Here is a 7418-nt window from a genome sequence, read left to right on the forward strand (position 1 = left end):
GATTTTAATAGAGAACAAACAATGTATTTACCTTAATATTCATAATTTACATCCAGTCTTACAAATTTCAAAACTCCGCCATCTCTCTCCCCACATCCACCACTGCTGGCGGCTCACCTCCAACTGCGCAACGCTACGCGCTGTTCACATCCAGCTGCCGCTGCCCAACACTACAATATCAGACAACAATGCAAACTAGCCACAGACTGCACACAGCACAGCCAGTGATCCTCATACAGAGCGCTACGTAACGTTGCCAATAAGAAAATATAAACAGCCTACTTACAATATTAATGAACCACATATAAAAATATATGCACTTATGCGGGTTACATGCTGTATTTACGAGTTATTGTTACCTATGCTACGTAATGTAATTCCTGAAACACTTTTATTCATTATTTTATCAATTTGAAAAGGTTGAACTGTAACCAATTACTTTCATTAATTGCTGCCTCGTAGGAAAATGTTATATATATGAGAAGCTTTCTGACTTTGCTTCCAGTTTTGTAGTATTTACATGTGCTATACATTCACCTGCAGTGTCAGAAAATTCCCCATATTATGTTTTCTTCAAATTTTACTGCACATAAATGTGTATTTGTAGCGTTTGTGGGTTTTACTTTTCTCTTTCCCATGTTTATCCAAACTGCATGGTGAATTATGTGTTGCTTTGTGCAATGTGTTAGTAAAATACACGAGTCATGTAGCGCACACCACTAAGCCAGCTGGTTACAACCAATCAGGAAAAAGTGGGTGGATAATCATTGGTGAAAGTTTTAGACCGCGTATAACTTAAAAATCTGGTAGATGAATGTCAAATAGAATTGCTTTACATCGTCATACTGTAATATTACACAGCCATTGTGGTATCTGTTTTAGTGACTGTTACTCTATCTGTAATTCCGAGCAAGTGGAGTATACAATTAATTATGAAACCAATCAGAATTTTATCTTTTTAGTTATTTCAAGATTACATGCTAGAGATATGTTAATTACATTATAAATGTAGCAGGTTTTATTTGGCCAAGGTTTTGCTTCCATTTGAAAGATCAATTATTTTTACTATGAAATATTTTATGCCAACAGTATCATTTCTAGAATGAGATTTTCCCTCTGCGGCGGAGTGACGAGATCCTTGCAGAACTGAAGCTGTGAGGACGGATGGTAAGTCGCGCTTGTCTAGCTCAGTCGGCGCCGGCACGCTAGCTCAGCTTGTGGGGTCAGAGGGTTAAATGCCCTCTGTAACAAAAAAACTGAGTGATGGATCAACGATGAGCTTCAGGTTCAGTTTTATGCATCTTTTCCTCTATAGAATAATAAAATTCTTCTCATAAAATAGGAAAATGAGATAAAGTCAGTGTACTGTGTAAGTCGCTCATTACGAAACGTCGTGACAAGACAACTCTTCCTAATCTTAAAGACTGATATCTGGAGAACAACTCATATCTGCTTCGGCGTGTACACATATTATAAACGCAGATCGGGTAAACATATTGTGCTGTAACTTCCGCTACATTAAAGAGGACAACTGGGCAAATTTTCTAACGTCACAACTATTCCTTATCGCTTATAGCTGTCGAATCATGACATCGACTTTGCTTTTGAACGGTATTGAATTTGATGTGGCTTTGGAAAGAGCCTTCCGAGTGGACTTCAAGGTACTATATCAAATAGTATATATGTCACAGCGCGGTGCACAACTGTCCGATTTCCAGCCATCAGGGGAAGAAAACAATTATAACAGTCTAGATCGCAAGGCACATTTATTGAAAGGTGACAAGTTTCAATCATCACATGACCATCTTCAGACTTACAGCCATTTTGATGGAGAACGGCTGTGTATAGAGCAGGAACCGCTGAATGAGCAGTGAGACCTGCTTTCTGTATTGTTAGGGAGAGTGATTAAATACGTTGTCATAATGGATGGCCCATTCTGATCAGCCACCCACCCTTTAGTGTTAATCTATTGCTGAGTTGTAATTTCAATAGATGGAAATGTAGTAGAAAATCTGACTGTACATAGCTACTGAAGCGTTCCGCTGGCAGGTGTCAATGATGACTGAAATTCTTCTGGTCCAGAGGAAGATCATTGTAATAAGGTCGAAACGCTGGTTTTAAGTTTATAATTAATACATTCTATACAATCACGGCACATTGTAGATCTTAAGAGTGCACTCTAAATTTTTAAGACGGAAAATTCCCAGCAGGTTAGAACAGCCCATAATGTCTGTAACAATTATAGTAAAAATGATACTAATGGTCGTTTTCCACAATATATAAATAATTAGAAATATTAATAATAAACTAATGCAATATGAAGCCTTTTTAAAAAAATCTGATGAAGGAATGCTGTAATTCTTGCTAATAATGATGTATATGTTTCCGCAACTCTAAAATTTTTTGAGGAAGACATTGTTTTCAAACTCCCACTTCCACATCACAGAATTACGTGTGCTGTAGGTGATGTCAAACATCTGTTAAAACCATTTCATAAGAAAAAAAATATTACACTTGAGTCCACAAGTTCCTTGGCTACGTTCTCAGTTCAAGATCCGTAACATTAACCACCCGATTCGATCGATTGTGAACAATAATAGCAGTGGGTACCATAAATTAGCTTGATTTCATCATGAAAAGATTAGAAAATCGTACGTCTTCGAAGATAATCGTTCAGTGGCAAAGAGTCAGACATTGGTTAGTAAAATTGAAAGTTTGGAACTTAACCGAGAGAAAAATTAATATCGCTCTATGACACTAATTCGTACACTGATGCAACTGTTCAAACAACTGTAGGAATCGTGGAGAAAACCTTATGTTCCTTAAAAAAAGATATGACGGTTGAACAAGTTACAGACCTTACACAACTGCTAAAAGTCTCAGTTAAATACAAATATTTTAAATTTAATGGAAAACTGTTTCACAAGCAGACGGTCTTGCAGTGGGTAATCCGTTCGCGGGTCTTCTAGCGGAAATTTTTATAAATTGACTAGAAGAGACATTTTTCAGTAGCTTTGCTACTTCATAATTAGGTACGTTGCTGTGAATTTCGTTATATACACTGGAACTAATGAAGGGCTTTATGAAATATTTAATAATTTTCACGAGAAAATTAGTTTCACTTGCGAATTATAAAATGAAAAACGAGAGCTACGTTGTCTGGCTATGAATTTGGCCATAATAGATGACAAAATAACTTTTGAGATATTCAATCAGGCAATGAATGCCAATCAGACTGAGTCTTCGGATTCAACGTATCCTCAATCCTGTAACACTGCATTTTTATCCAGCTATTGATCGTCCTACATACAGTCATAAAACTAAAGAAATGAACTCTCATCAGCGGGAAAAATTTTCGGAGCGAAAACTAATAAAAGAATCATTACTCTAGGTTACGTTCTGGATGGGGATGATGATGAAGGAAAATGTATTTCAGTACATTCTTTAGGTAATGTACCGTAGAGAATTCAGCGATTGATAGTTAAGTTATATGGATGCACGGTTGTTTTCTCCACAAATAACATTTTACAAAAAACCTAAATCCATAATTTCAAAACTTCCAATGAACCTTAACGTAGCCCAGGGGCTTATAAGATTACTTGCGGTATTAGCCCGGTGTTTTATGTTGAACAAACTGGTAGAGCTTTTAACATGAGGTATAAGGAACACTTCCTAGGGCAGAAAAGCACTAATGTTGATAATTCTACGTTCGCGGGGCATTTATTAATATCGGGAGGCAATCCAAAATGAGTAGGAGGCATTACTATTCTACATAGAGAGAAGAACACGTGGGACGTCTTGAAAGAACTTAAGATATTTAGATATATGGTAAGTAACGATGGTCTCATTTTAAACGAGCAACTGCAGTTAAGAAACAAAACCTTCTTTAACGCCTTTAACGACTTCCCACTGCTCACAACTATATGATGCTTCGGTTGATGTTACTGTTCACTTCCATTTCTGAAACTTGTTTCTCCATTTTTTTTCTTTATGGACTCTGTACCTCAATAATATTTGCACGCCAGACAACACTGTATACTACATCATGTTTGCTGATGTTATATAAAGCGTATTTCCCCCTTTAACTTATTACAAAATCTTGATTAAATCCTGATACATAACGTTCTTTGTTCTCAGCAGATTTTTGTACTTAACAATGTTATTCACTCTATACCCGATTTGTCGTAGTCATTTTTAATAAAATTATTTTATTCCATTTGCATCTCTTAAACCACATTGAACTTACTTTGTTGAAAACATCTAAATAAGTATCCTAGTGATTTATTACTGTAACAGTTGGGTATTTCATATAGTTGAACGTTTGTCATGCTACTAGCGCCTAGTTAAGTGGCGCGCTCTGTACTACGTTTACCTGACATAACAACTAGTGGTCATACGTTTGCCCACTGCCTGCTCTTTTAGCATAATTTCCTGGAGGACTTTATTCACATTTTCTACTGACTGACTTGAGCTCCATAGCTGTTGATGAATGTATGCAACTGTAATGTTATGAAATTTATGCAAGTGGCAGTTTTATTCTATGTACTCCATTTCAATGTCGTAACCATTAAGTATTTTAGACTTTTATTTTACAAAGTATTTAAAACGATAGAGAGGATTTTCCTTCTTAAGAACATACCTTAGCTGTGCTGAAGTTTGGTCAAGGTTATTACAATTAAGTTCTGCAACCTGTTGGCTGTAGACTTCATTTACTAAATGAACCGTATGTAAATAAATGCATTAGTATGAGCACTTCCATCTACGATGTTATGTAACAGCGTATTAAGAAATGTGTGTGCTGCAATAATACCAGCAAACGAGTGTGACGATCAAACAAAGAATAACTGCACTTTGTCGTCAGCACAGCGATGAAAATTTTCAGATCTTTGAAACAGAATGCTGGAAAAAGTATTATCATGCGTAAATCTCCTGCACTTCGAGGTATGACTAAACTCGTAGAACATTGTGCTGCTTAATGGGTAGGTTAAGAAATAAATTTGAATAGGTCCCCTTCCTGTTAACTTCTTCTGTTTAACGTACGTACGAGGTTAATATTCAGAAATCTCATCTTGCAGCTGTTCTTTGCCGGAACAGTCTTGACGGGAATGTGTGCACGTCGGAGAAAGAGAATACGAAACGATCTGACAGAAACACAACTGCTGGCTTTACAACAGACGAATGAAAAGAGGAGGCACGGTGCTTTAATCGTTTCCTGACACTGCAGAGAAGCCGTTAAAAGTCGAGTGGATTCCTGCGATCCGTATTTTCTTGCTGTGTGAAGCCCTCCGTGTGAAATTTCATTCATTTCCCGTCTCCGTTTATTCCGCAATCTCAGTTGCTCCCCTCAACAGGCCGAAGCTGTGGCGAAAGTTGCAAACGAAATGCTTCTGCATGGCTTAAAAAACGGCGCAACTTTTAATTGCGTTTCTGGCTGTCGAAGTCTGACTATGAAATTCCTTTTTCCGGGAACCTACCATCCCCGAACGCAAGGCGTGCTGTCATTTCAGTCCCGTTCACTAATTCCATTCTTCTTTGGTTTGACAGAATGAATATTTGCCGAAATGTTTGCCCTCCACATCTAAATACACCAAGATATGTACATTCTGTCATGTACCGTTACTTTTCAGCAGAGTGAAACAGACAGTGAACTGAATGGACACTTTTCAAATGCCTCACAAAAAGTGACGAACGAAATAAAAGTCGGCAACTGCCGCTGACATCTGACATTCATTTTTGAAATTCCCGCATGTGTGCTAAAATTCCTAACGAAAAAGGAGCAGCAGGACAACATCGCGCCCAAGGCAAAACGACATTTTGTATAATATTATATTTCTCCAATATTTTCTTACGTTCAGAAATGGAAAGGAAGCAGCATAGAGTCATCCGTCGCAGCGTTATCAGAAATCTATGGAGCTTCACGAGGTGCTCTACGGACTTAAAACGTTTCTTTAAGCATACGTGGTGCAGAACATTGCTGTTAACAACAATTCAGGCCCACAATAGGCAGCCGTGAAAAACTTTTATCAAATTTGCCCAAACAAACTTTCAATTTTATACAAGGGCGCAGGTACTATGGTTTGTAGGGGAAAATGGGCGCACTAGACCTGAAGGCATGGAGTATTCTTCATGTTCTGCAAGACGAATGGTGAGTAGCCATAACAAGTTCCAGCTTTGACCCTGTTAAATGCCTGCGTAATACGTGAATACACAAAATTTTCTCCTTTCCCTGAGAGTTAAGGGGAATCCGTGGCCTTCCCTAGCCCCCAAGTATTAGAGTCCTTGGTTTTATCTCAAATCTAAGCTCGGCTATAGCGATTTATTATAGTTTGCCAATTCTTTACCATGTATTTGTGCATTTGTAGATAACTGGGTGCTGTTACATAATCAATGAAAACGAAAGCGATGGTTACAACCTGCCTCCTAGGTAACACAGAGCCATAGAAAAAGGTTGGCTGCGTTACAGTTCATCCGTATCACAGAAGACTAGAATAATTTATGAATATCAATCTGGCATCCTAGCGCCTCGCGTTTATTTCGTTACAGTAATAATCTGATCTGAAACATCCGTAGGTGGTAAGGAATCAGCAAATGTTAATCAATATGGTACGTACTATTGTCTCCAGTTTCTGTCACCAGCAAGTACTGAGATATCCTATGCTTTATTGGCCCAAGACTTCCAGGGAAAGGTTCATACAGAGTCAGGTAACAGCATAGGAAACTTCGAAGACGAGGAAGCGCTGACCCACACATCCTGTGGGAAGGGCATACTTACAGGAGTGCTGGATGGGAATCCGATATAGCATGCTGATAAGGAACTCAGTCAGTGAAATTACAGATGCAGAACAAGGACTGGGATCATGCTACTCTTCTGACGAAACTTGGAAATCTGGAGAGGCAAAGACACTGTCACATTAAAAAAGTACTAACAGTGTCAAAGAAATCCTCAGGGAAGTTCTGTGCTCAGCATAATTAAGAGGAAAACCTTGAAGTGGGAGGTAAACTTTTTTTTTTTTTTTTTTTTTTTTTGTCATCAGTCTACTGACTGGTTTGATGCGGCCCGCCACGAATTCCTTTCCTGTGCTAACCTCTTCATCTCAGAGTAGCACTTGCAACTTACGTCCTCAATTATTTGCTTGACGTATTCCAATCTCTGTCTTCCTCTACAGTTTTTGCCCTCTACAGCTTCCTCTAGTACCATGGAAGTCATTCCCTCATGTCTTAACAGATGTCTCATCATCCTGTCCCTTTTCCTTATCAGTGTTTTCCATATATTCCTTTCCTCTCCGATTCAGCGTAGAACCTCCTCATTCCTTACCTTATCAGTCCACCTAATTTTCAACATTCGTCTATAGCACCACATCTCAAATGCTTCGATTCTCTTCTGTTCCGGTTTTCCCACAGTCCATGTTTCACTACCT

Source organism: Schistocerca cancellata, chromosome 6 (assembly GCF_023864275.1).
Source record: "Schistocerca cancellata isolate TAMUIC-IGC-003103 chromosome 6, iqSchCanc2.1, whole genome shotgun sequence".
In the NCBI taxonomy this organism is placed as follows: Eukaryota; Metazoa; Arthropoda; class Insecta; order Orthoptera; family Acrididae; genus Schistocerca; species Schistocerca cancellata.